The sequence below is a fragment of the Cydia pomonella genome, chromosome 13 (genome assembly GCF_033807575.1).
Source record: "Cydia pomonella isolate Wapato2018A chromosome 13, ilCydPomo1, whole genome shotgun sequence".
NCBI classification, from domain to species: Eukaryota; Metazoa; Arthropoda; class Insecta; order Lepidoptera; family Tortricidae; genus Cydia; species Cydia pomonella.
This window is the reverse complement of record NC_084715.1, coordinates 6,441,356-6,454,660: the sequence shown is the minus strand read 5'-3', so window position 1 is coordinate 6,454,660 and position 13,305 is coordinate 6,441,356. Positions and strand designations below refer to the sequence as shown.

The following is a 13,305-nucleotide window of genomic DNA, read 5'->3' as shown; positions in this document are numbered from 1 at the left end:
CTTTTCCACGTGGGGAATTGTAGAGTCGACTTTGAAATCGTGGTCAGCTGATCAAGTCATCACGGGGTTGCTAACTATATTATTTGTTATATTTATTTAACTTTATTCAATTTATTAGCCTGTTGATTAACAAAATAAAGAATATAATAAGTAATAACATTAGTGCAGAAGTCATTCGTCTGTATCACATAATTGTATTATAATTGATATACCCTTTTGATTTGACTTATGCCCAGTGAAATCAAAATGAATTAAGTTATGGTTAATTAAAGAATAACTAAGCATACGATACCTATGATGACGTTTTGTTGACGCGTATTGTTTTAATGATTAATTATTATATTTTTCAATTTGTGTTAATCTAATTGTGGTTCATTAAGAATAAAACCTGTCTAAAGTACGTATACATCTTTGTGTTTTTGCAATAAAATTTAACTATAAAATAGATTTGTTATTTCGAAACACTGCTACTCTAAATCCACCGTCGTTGTCCACGTTGGATTTTGAGTAGAAGTAAGAACAGAGACTCGACATTTCCATAATCAGTGTTTTAATGCCCAATGTGCTTTAATATTTTCTACAACTAGTTGCTTAAAGCTTTGTCAATGTTTTTTTTTCACATTACGCTTTTAATAATCCTTTGTATGAAAAGTAGCACGTGCTAGAGCATAACAAAGGTATTTTTTATAAATCTCACATCAAAAAACACGCTAAAGTAATAAATAAACATCATAATGTATTGAAACATCGAGATGGCCCTTCGACCGGATATTTATGCATCCATCAACATCTGTTTATTATCGCCATTTATTGATTTACTAACGTCACACCATAACAACTTTATATGTTTACGTCGATTGCAGTTGCATAATATAGTTATAGACACAGATAAGTACATTATATCGATATTTAGTTCAGTAGTAACAACAACAACACTAACCTTTTAAATTCAATAAGTGAATCCGAATTCGCAAAACACTGGCCACAAACACACCACAATATTACGCAGAAGAGGAAAACTTAAAATTAACCAGCACTATATTTAGAAGGAGCGCCGGCGTGCTACACGTCCACCTCGTTACACGGTCAGAACTGAACTGAGGCAGCGGAGTGGCTTGTCAACAAACAAAGGCGCAGACGCAGCCGCACATGCGCAGTTCACGCACACATGCGCGTGCGGTGTGCGGTGAATGAACACGCGAACAAATGAAGTGAAAATCCGAAGGTGTCGTGAGTTTTTCTTGCGTTTCAATTAAGCCTGTGGTTACTACGTATAACGTTATACCTGCTTTATGACCGGATTGGTAGAGTCGCGTTCGGTAATATACCTAAAGATGCGTTCAACCAAAAGGTTAGATCTTGTACCTATTTCAACAAAGTACATATTTGGCACATCGCATGATACATATATATTTACTTAATCGATACCTATCTATCCGATGGACGGTGTGAGGTATTTTACCGGAGATTAAATTTGATTGGAGATCGGGTATGTACTGAAGATCTGTCGAAATTAACTAGGTATGGGTTGGCCGAACATTGGGGGAAGAGCATGTATAACTGATCTTTATAAAACCATAATTAATAATTGATTACTAACAACAGGGGCCCATTTCTCGAACCATCTTACGCTAATACTATTAGTGTGTTGTCATGGAAACCCATTCGATTTGACAGTTTCTGGACTAATAATATTAAATAGTTTGAGATAGAATACAGTAAGGCAGAAAGTGGTGGTGGTTCAGCATATTTGGGACCACTGGCAATTCCGGACCGGAATAATTTAATTTTTTTTCATTAATGTCGAAACGTACGGCAAATCTCATTTTTAAGATTAGGCACATGAAAAGAAATTCACGAGTGGAAAATCTCGGATCTATCTATAAAGGCTTCTACAGACCTTGCCACTAATCTCTAGATACTTGCTGGTTAAGTAGGAGCAACGAATTCGATCGATCGAAAACTGCAACGATAACTTTACTAGACTCAAATGTAATGCAACGACTATCATCGTATTTTTACAATTTTTGATACCAATAGAAATTAGATGAATACTACATATACTTGCCGTTAACGGGATAAGTTTCTATACTTCATCCTTCTTCTTCCATACTTTCTTTGTTTCTTTTATACCTGTTTTACTCCTCTGCTCGCCACTGATCCCGGTCCTGTGCAGTTTCTCGCCAGTCTTCAATCTGGAGCTCGTGCAGATTCGCATCCACCACATCCGCCCATCGATACCTAGTGCTGTCGGTTTTCCCTCAAACACTCTTTTCACAGCCCGATCGCCTCCCATTCACACTAAATGGCCGAGCCACCGAAGCATATGCGCCTTGTTTATTTACCTTTTTATACTTGTTTTAGACCTAATTTTTAATTAAAATGTGCCGTGCCCCTAGCTATATCATGGTTTGGAGTGAATAAAACACTCCGTGTGTAAAAAAAGTAGAGCTTAAAGATATACAATCTTATTTTCACTATTTTCACCTCGATAGATTATCTACACCGATATACGCAGCACACATGTAAAGTCAATGTAAATAAACATACACACTAGCTCACACGTACACGAAATCGTGAAAACACATTCACAACAATAACAATTCTTATCAACGCGGTGCTGCTTTAAATGGAGGACGAGAGACGAGTCACGTCACGGCGAAAATACGAGGAACGCAGAACGCATTTGCATGAATACAGTCACCATCAGATATATCGGAGCGGCCAAGGTGCTCAAAAATATCTAAACATCCCCTTAAGATTTGGTTTCATTGCACCTAAATATCAGAATGCTTCTTTATTTGTCCTAACTTTCAAAACATATTAGTCCTTCTAACTTTTATAATAACAATAAATCGAAAAAATCTTTAAAAACAACAGAAGTGTCACTTGATAGTTGATATAAATGCAGGAACAGGAATGAAGAAATTCAAATCAGAATCGGGCTTCTGGACCAACAATACAACATACATATATGTATTGTGTTATGTTGTGTTTTTAAAGCAATTTTCAAGATGAAAGGCTGCATGAAGCCTGATGAAGTGATTAAGGAAGCGCTTGCTGTACCTAAGTAAGCTAAGTGGTAAGATTCGCGGCTTCCAATCATATCATATAATCGTGGTCATAGATTCAAACCTCGTATTAATGAGATTCTCGGGGCTTATATGTAAGCTGTGATTTATGATTTATTTATTTACTATTTACACAGTCTTATAACCAAGCACTGAAGCGATACAATGAATACTACTAAGTATAACTAAGATTTAACATTTAATACAAACTCGAAACTGTCTATTATCCGTCATCTCACTAAATCTCAAGAATTGCTTACACCATCGCCACGCCAGCAGACACCAGCACATTCCAGTACTGATACCAAGCGTAGCCAACGTTACAATCGTTAACGCTCCGTAGCGTAGCGTAGGCATCTCTCTCTATCACTCTAACATATAAGTGCGACCGTGACATTTGTGTTTCGTTCGCCACTGAGCGTGAACGATAGGCATGTTGGCTACGCGGGTAGGAGCGCATTTAGTAGGGCCTAGGTTCGAAGGTTTGGGAGTTTCTATGCGCCACCGTGCGCGCGGTCAGCACTGCTAACAGAGGCCGCTATCTGAGGGTTATCTTTTTTTAAATCGGGAAAAAAATAATTCACTAGCCTCCCTACGAGTACCGGGCAGTTCGAGTTACCGCGCAGAACCCGACATAGCCATATTTATCCAAGGTAAGGGTTAAGGTTCCACTTATTACAGTTATAAGGCAAATGGCCAGCAAACGATGGCAGTGCACGGCTAGGTTAATATTGGCACGCCACTAACACCCTTGAACTTGAAATACGCTAAACGGAAACAATTCAACGCAAGCCACTCATTTTAGCGTCCACTCAAATATAAACTATATTCCATTGTGTTTCCAATCTATTTTCATACGCGTGGATCTGAGATACGAAATTGCGAAGGTTCATGGCTGGACGCGTTGGGATTTGGGAAGCGTGAAACAAAAATATAAACATCAATTGATGGAGATTATACCATTCTATTTATATAAGTCAATTTGCGCTTTAAATTAAAGCTGCTAAGTCATACTTTACAGTACCGCAATAATGCGACATAAGACTTTTGGCCTCTCATGTTTTATTGACAATGACACATGTCGAGCTAATTAGCGAAGAGTAGACGCTACTAAATTCACAAACCAATTAATTTTGGTCTCAGCTTTAACCTCCCAGTAAAATGTGACCTCTACCAGTAAGAACTATATTATTTAAATATTTTAAATAAATTAAATTCACAATGTCCAAGTAAAGTCCTGAATAAGCTACTTGCCACTTATCTGACGAATAAAGTCATCGTTGGCATCTTCAAATAGCTTCACTGGTAGATAATTACCTCTACATCTTAATGTATATGGCAGTTGTTAATTAGCTATTAAATACTTTACTTGGACATTGTGAGACAGGCCCTTAATCTCAAAATGAGTGACTACTCCATTTTACGACATTCTGCGTTTAAAAAACTTCAGTCATTTAAATATTTTCAAGTGTTTTAGAGTAGGAATATATATCCATCATGAATTTTGAGACTATTCTGTCAGAAATCATGATGTAGCCGTCTACTAAGGCTCAGGAGAACTTTTTGGAATTCCCTCTCATTTGTAGTGTACCTAAAGTCATTGATACCCGGTTCCCGAGTGTGCTGTAACTGGCAGAAGAAGTCGGGAGTGAAATCCAATACCTGCAACAAAAAGCAACAATTATTAAGTAAACAAAATGCTCATTAACAGTAATCCATAAAAAAACGGAATAAAACAATAGTTTTCTTAACTGCACGGAAAACTCTTAGAAGGTCATGAAATGAATGAATGAAGTACCAATATTTGTACTAGTGAGAGTTTCTTAAACATTTATCTTTTATTTTATCTTGCTGATGTTGTATAACCTCGCATGTCCCCGCGTACTTGGACAAGTACAAATTCAATTGTAGTTTTTGAACTTTTATAGAAATTAACGAAGGTTCAAAATTTAAACGCGTAAAAAATGCCCTGGGTTACGAGGAGCTCAGGCCCTAGCCAAAATTTTAACCTTTTTTTCGTCCACTAAAGTATGTTTCTTTATCTAAAACTCTAACCCAATCTCGTTATTTTTCAGCGAAAAACGTCATCTAAATTTCGACCTTTGGAACTTCCCAGAAAACATCGTAACTCAATCAATCACACGTCACAAATTGAAGGATCTTTACCCTACACGTGTTAGTTCGAACTATCAATTACTAGCGCCAAACATTGACTTAGAGTGGACATTTACTTAGTACAAGACCAACACTTTTAACGGCCAGTACTGGAACTGTAGTCCTAATATAGGGTTCAGCACGGCTACCATGAGTTGAGACTTGACGTTTACGCTAGCGACTGCGTAAATTCGCAGTCCATCTCGCTCGCATCGATCAATCGATGTACATCGTGTTCTTTTTAACTCCGTTATCTTTGGGGTATGTCTAAATGCATTTATAGAAACTTAATGGCATAGGTAATTTTCAAAAGAAACCTTTATTTTTGATTTTTTTTTATTTTTCGTAAAAAGTAATTAAATAGGTACTGCATGTAGCGTTTTTGTAATATGGGCATGTTATTTAACGTAACCAAACTTTGGAAAACTTTGGCATATCTATATCATTTATCCCAGATAGTAGGTACTTGCGTTTAGTAGCAAATGTATAAACGCATACTAAAAACGAATCGATATGTAAACAAGCCCGAAGGCAAGTGTTCATAGGGACGTTATTATTAGATAAAAGTAAATTATTGAGAAAGTAACTTAATTTCAGCTCAGGAATGCACCCTTGAAATTAAAGGAGTTAAAAAAAATACGATGTATTGGTGCGATCGAGAGGGAATGCGATCGAGTTCAGGCAATCATTAGCGTAAATGTCAAATGTCAACTCATGGTAGCCGTGCTAGTCACCTGTATCTGTATAAGCTTCTGAACAAAGGTTTTAATCCATACATCTGTCATCGATGATATCATGCTCATGTCATGTTGCCATCGATCTGTCCTTGAAAATAATAGCAACGGGTAACGAGGGGCTATCATTTCTGTACCAACAGGCCGATACTGAAAATCGATGTATAAGTGAGCTTCATAAATTGTTGACCAGCATCCACACTGTTAACTGTCCAACGGTGGACCTTATTACAAAAGGCATAAGGTCCACCGATGGACAAAAGTGTTGCTGTTTGTACATCTATAATACCTGAATTCTAGATTGGCAAAACCATTTAGAGAGAAAGGCGGGAGAATTCCGAATTTTACAAATTCGAATATAAATTTCATTGGGATTTTGGGATAACTTCGAAAACGGGGTAATTTCGAAAATAGATAGATATGGCGTTTATTTGATTGCTGCAAACAAATACAATTTAGAAATACATAGGCAAACACAAAATACACAATCAAAAAGTAAATACAAAATCTTATAAATATTACAGACATAACGCAGTAGTTACACTATTGCAGCAACAACAAAAGTTAACCAGGAGCACTTCATAATTAGTTAATTACTTAGCAACACGTACCGAGGCAGCTAGCCTACTATTTTTATAGCAGAAAATACTTGTCATTTATACAACACAAAACAAATATCTGTTGTTTTTAAAATTACCTCGCTTTCGAAATTACCCCAATACACATTAATACATACAGGCTGTAACAAATTTTTTTTTTTTTTTTTGGGGATCTGTTCAAAGACATATTCAGTATCGTGTTCTGAAAAAAGTAGAACAAAAAAATATTTGACGCAAAAAATTAAAAAAAAAATCTATGAATCAAGGCATCAAAGTCCGCCAACCCTTAGTCCATACAAGGGCCAAAAAGTTTTCCTCTACTTTTTCCTAATCAAAACACGGTACCTACAGTATATGCCCCTAAACGGATCCTCACTATTTTTGTTACACCTTGTATAAGGGTAGGTAAGCTAATACCAGTGTACAGTGGTATTTGGTTCAGGTGTTCGGGCACGCTCGGCTCATACCATAACTGCTTTGAGCAGTCATTAAGGTAATCTTTAATTCTTTAATTTGTGAGAAATAGAACCCGTCATGCGATTGCTTTAGAGAGGGACAACTGATTCGTTACCAAACATCGAATTTGTTGAAAATGAGTATCCTATTATCTAGTCTGTAACTCTGTACTGACTGGTACCAAATGAAAAAGAAAAGAATTAGCTAAATATTAGTTTCTTTCAAAAAAAAAAAAAATTCGTTTCTGAACAACCCTAGTGAATCATGTTTTTAGCTAGACTTGATTCACTGACGGCCATATCCAAAGCGTTCAAAATTCCCCGAAACCAGACAAACAATTCCGAACACAGAATAGACGTTTTTCTAGTAAACGGGAAAAGGGATATCGGTGGTTCGCAGAATTTTCCAGCGGTTGCTTTTGGGTAAATTTTTGGCTGTACATTATTCCTTATTGGTTGCACGAGCGTTGTAGAATAGTTCTAGGATCGACCAGATAAATAAATATTATTGGAGATTCATACACAAATTGAATAAGCCCCAAAGTAAGAACTTACGAAGGCTTGTGTTGTGGGTACCCAGAGAACGATTATATAATATACAAATATTTAAATAGAAAACACCCCATGACTCAGGAACAAATATGAGTGTTCATCACACAAATGAATGCCCTAACCGGGATTTTAACTCAGAAGCATAAGCAAGGTGGTGACCCTGTCTATGAAAGGCAGGGTCACTACCGACTAGACCAGACCAGTCGTCAGATCAGTCGTCTGATGATCAGTAACATTTATTAACTATGCACTCTTGCTTGAACTAGCTATATCTATTACAACACGTTACGGTTGACCGAAACAGTCTACTTGTGAAACATTGGAATATTTGGAACAGGCCTGCAAGTATATATGACTTTTAACGTCAATCGTATCATGCGGCTCTTTTACACTTACGTATGTAGGGACTTGATACAAAGTGTCAACCACGATGAGACACGATAAAACGGACATCTAAAAAATGTATACGCAGGCGACTAATCCTAAATCAAAATTTATAATGTCCTCTGAATGATACTGTGTTTGTGATCTGAAATAAAGACTTTTTAATTTAACTGTGCGGTAAAGCTGCCTTTCTACTGAGGCGGAGATGAGAGTGCGGGAATGGACCAATTTTGTCTTCTCCGCTCCGCTGGATTTCTACCAATATTATTGGTTGATTCCCGCACGTTTACTCTAATCTTCAATCTTCTCCGCCTCAGTGGGAAGGCAGCCTAAAGCCTCCAGTAGCCTGGAAATTGATAAAATGGCTTCTATTTTTTATATCAAACTTGCTCAGGGTGTGAAAAGTTGGCAAAAAGAACTGATAAACTTTCATGGAAACATGAGAAACAGCCCTCGTAGCGTCCGTAGGCTACGGAGCGTTAACGATTGGCATGTTGGCTACGTGGGCGTCGTGGGCAGGGCAGTCAAGGACAGGCTGCAGGTATTGCTCCTGTCGAGGATTCTTGCAAATCATTGTAATATTTTTAGCGACATTTGGCCTAAATTATAGGTAAACGTATTACGTATTTTCGTATCCGTTTAAAATATCTCATCCCCCATTTCATACTCTTTCGCGCGTTTGGTAAGCGATTGGAACAGAATATAGGTAAACACCCAACTCGTGTAACGGATTTAACGAACGGATAGGTGGAAAAACTTGTTGGTGTTCGTGTTGCAGGATTTTACGCTTGTTTTTATTTTATTCGATGAGACTTTCAATCCGGGTTTTAATAATGGCTCGTACTAATGAGTTTTTCAGAACTCATGTATTTGATATTATATTGAATGCTATTAAAATGTATTATTCAAAATAATCACATAAATCCCACCAGCCAACATGAGGAAACTACTCAAAATTCGCATCAAATTACTTTGCAACTTTTGTGGATAAAATGCAACTTTCTCATCAGTTTCTGAAGATAACTTTTCCCTTTTCGTTTACATTTTAATATTTTAACATACTGTACAATATGTTTATTCAGTTTCAGTAGATAAGGTAAAATGGGGTCAGACGAACATAGTTTATTTTACTAAGGTTAGCAAGACAAACAGTATGAGGATTCCATAAAAGTGTTTGTCTTGTCCCGGTGATAGTCTTACCCCACCTTACCTTATCTCATTATTTTTGTTGCTTCACACCGCAAATTCCGTTACAAGCATCAAGTACGCCTTTATAATCAAAACCCTTGCTTTAAGATTAAGACAACACATTTTAAAACATTAACTCTTTGAATCTCTTGCCATACTAAATAAGGTCGAGATTTGTGTACATATTAACGCTTGCGTGCCAAGGGCTTGATCTCACAGGAGATATCTCGGGTCAAGGCACTCCTTTATTTACAAAACCAAAAGGTAATAGTACCTCGAATTATGCCTATGTTACATTTTGTTCCTTATATCAATGAATAAAGATTCAAATTTGTTTAAATTCATTTAGACGTGTGTACTTAGGAGCGAATTTCTACTATAGTAAAGTAAACTCTTGCTGCACGCGAATACATAGTGTTCTCTCTGTTACACTTACCTACGGCGGGTAGATGTGACAGAGAACACACGACGTATTCGCGTGCAGGAAGTGTTTGGTTTTCTATAGTTACAAATCTCGACTTATATTTCGGCCTTCGCTTTAAGTCTCTGGTTTTTTGTCCTCGAACTTGATTTGTTAGTTTTTTGTTAGTCTACAACGTGTGAGTACCTATATTTTTATTAATACCTTTTGGCTGTTTTATAACAATACCGTGTGGCCGAAAGATTAGTAATCAATGCTTCACGGTTACCTAATCTAACAGTGGCGGGCGGGGCAAACATATCCATTGGGCAAGCCGGCTTTATTTTGGCCTGTATATTTGTGAGATACAGGATAAGGCATTCAATAATCTTAACTTAGGAACACTGGTGGAAATCGAGTTCATCATTTCAACCCTATTATATTCTATTTGTACCCTAACGTTCTTTTTTGGGAGATGAAATATTATTTATGGTTTTTATTTGGGAATGTTGTCTATGCATGTTGATAGTCTGTAGTCTATGACCATCGTAATGTGATAAGATAATTTAATTTATTGAAATTTAAGATATATATAATTTAATTTAATTTTGGCTCAGGCAAATTTATTTTGTAATCACAGAAAACCGCCGAGGTCTGTCATTGTAATTTATATCATGAAATAAAATAATATAGTCTAATCTATATAAGTAAAAATGTCCCGCCACTATAAGTGATCTTTAATCCAGGATTTAGGGACATTTTATATATTCTTAATATCATTAACAGCATTCTAACCAGCCAAGGTATGGTTGGACCGGACCGATACAGTGTTATGTTTACGATGCTTGATATATAAATAATCTTTACTTAATTTAGTCGTTATCTTTTATCTATTTTTCAATTTGTTCACTCTAATAATATTTATTTTATGTCTTTTTCCTTCTTGTCTGTTACCTTTCGTGATTTTTCTCACTTGATGGTCTCATCGGAAGATCAGCGCTGGAAGCCACCAGCAACATGCTGAGATGAGGCCATTTCGTGGCACTTTATACTTCCTTTGTTTTTGTTATATCATGTAATTTAATATGTCTTGTTTGTGTTTACAAATAAAACGTATTCTATTCTATTCAAGTACACAGAACGACCTAGCCCCAAACTAAGCAAAGCTTGTACTTTGGGTACTAACACACTATGTTCATCACACAAATAAATTAACATACCCGGGTTCGAACCCGAGACCATCGGCTTCATAGGCAGGGTCACTACCCACTAGGCCAGACCGGTCGTATTTAGAATCCTATTTGTCACTTGTCAGACATGTTTAATGATATGCCCTTCTTCTCGCGTCGTTACCCTCATTGATGAGGGTCGTAATTCCCTCACCGTAGCGTAATCTTCTGGCTGGCGGTGTCTCGACATTTATTCCAATCTTGTAGAACATGACGTAGGTACAACTCGGGTTTTCAGAAAAAAAAATACTATTATTATTTTATTCGGAGAACTAACAACTTTTTCACTCAGAATAACGAGGAATATAAATTGAAACAAAGAAATAAAGTATCTCCAGTTTTTCATATAAATGTTGGGTGTCATTTTGTAACTTTCCATACAAAATGTAAGTGAATGAAAATGCGAACTGTCATTTTTATGGGACATTCTTTTTAAATAACCCAAAATTTGGTGGTTTGAAAAAAGGTACACTTTTAACCCTTTACCAGGCTAAGGGATATATATTTCCCACATGCGGCTCTTCAAACATGTGTTCTATTTTTAATGAGTAAGACTGACATTCGATTGTCATTTTTGAACTGTCAGCCTGGTAAAGAGTTAACAGAAATTGATGCCCATCTGAAGCTATCCGGATTTGGTCCTATAATTCATTAAGTATAGGACAGCGACCACGAAGTTGGTTGCCATCTTTGTCAGTAACCTCATGGTTCCTACTGGTTGGTTAATTCCAATTTACCAACATTGTGAAATCAAAATCATACTTGCCTTAATGCTGTCAGTCGCCCGTGCATCTCGCTCGCGCCAATACATGTGTCGGACAAGTACGATCGAAATACCGATCCAATATCATATCACGATAAATAGATCCTCAAAAATTACTCACGTAATTAATGGACGCCCCGTTATTCTCTAGATGCACGTCTGCAGTGCCCGCCTGTTTTAATTATTTGATTTGTATGTTTTCTGAAATTCATTACACAGGATATAATCTGTTTACATAGTTTTATTTCAAGAAAGTTCTCTCACCATGAACTTCGCCAAAAGCACGCTTAAGAGTCAAGGCCCTTCGCCATTTAAGTATATTTGTTAGTCAGGTACTTAAGTATGTTATCGCTAAAAGGAAGTTGATGGGTCCACAAGTCCAACCATCTTTTAATTATCGAATTGTTTGTACAGTCTACACGAACCTTATTCCATTGCAACAAGGTGCAAAATGCATACATATCTTGAACGCCATCTGTACACTGCGTCCTTGTTGGAAGTTCAAATATAATTAAGTAATGGAGTGCAGTTGGTGATAAAGCTGCCCGTAAAAATGGCCGTTCTTACATATCACAATAATACTCGTATATTTAGATAGACTTACTATTGAAGTTTTGTTAAAATAGTGACCTTAAAAAACAAAGCTGTTATAGGTACACTACCATCAAAAAGTTTAAGACAAACACAGAATATGCAACTAATTAACATTTTAATGTTTCTTTTTTTACAAACATACTACTTTGCAGTAGATACCTTCAATCCGAAAAGGCTTATTATATATTAATAAAAGGTTTTTCATAGTTTCTCATCGAAAAATCCTTGACGATTTTCCACTACAGAGTAATCTTGACATTCCTTCTACAAGCTTGTTTACCTAGTAGCGTTTCTTGGCTTATTTATGGATTTCCACTCATATTGCAGTATCTCCCATAGTTTTTGCTGATGTCGGACATTGTTTTCGGACCGGTGATTGTGGTGGTCACGAACATCACATCATCAGGATCATGTTTTTTAACACACCTTGCTGTTCTTTATTGGCTGTGTAGCCTATACAGATCTTTGCCGAATGTTTGAGATCGTTATCTTCTTACAAAACAAATGGATTACCGATCAAACGTGTTCCTGAAAATGAAACTAAAAATTGTCTTTGGTTTTAAACTTTTTGACGGTAGTGTAAATTGCTAGAACACATCATAGTGAAGCTGTTATGTAAACCTCGCAAACCCCATGGCTCCGCCATTAAAAAAAAAACCATAGATTGATAAAATTCTATTTCATTTTATATCAATTAAGGAGCCGCTCACAAAATTTCACGAGATTTGGCTGAGAAATGCGTCCTGAAGAAAATATCATTTTGCTCAAGCTGACACGATAAATGAGTATTCGCTTCGCTCGGTCTAAAATGTTTAAAAAAGCATATTTACATCAGATCATAAAATGATATTTACCTACGAGATTTTTTGAAAGCAGTGACGAAATATCTATTTGGTATGATTTTATGTCCCGTCCCATTTCGGAGCAAAGTGACTTAGCTCTTTAAGATGTGATTAAGTTTTACTGTTTTAAGATTTCATGGCTAAAGCTACCCTGGTTGTAAAATCAGCATGGTTCTATAGTTTGTAAAGTGGAATATTACCGTGCTTTAGTTTCCAAGCCAATTACGTACATCCATTCCCTCACACTAATACGATAATGCAGGCTGGAAAATAAATTATTACTGCACTAGGTCAAGTGGGTGTTATTGCAACCCACGTCCAGATACTACTGGTTTGAGTT

General features: G+C 36.6%; 1 protein-coding gene across 5 annotated transcripts in view; it reads right to left on the bottom strand.

The window, feature by feature from the left end:
- Positions 1-13,305, bottom strand: part of LOC133524045 (protein yippee-like) — a 192,092-nt gene that overhangs the window by 80,071 nt on the left and 98,716 nt on the right. For 4 of the 5 annotated variants that reach the window (XM_061859825.1, XM_061859826.1, XM_061859824.1 and 1 more), the window contains exon 1: positions 941-1,113. The exons of the other annotated variant lie outside the window; for it this stretch is intronic. The gene's annotated coding sequence lies outside the window, so the exon portion shown is untranslated. Of the gene's footprint in view, positions 1-940; positions 1,114-13,305 lie in introns of those variants that run through there. 5 annotated transcript variants of the gene reach the window in all.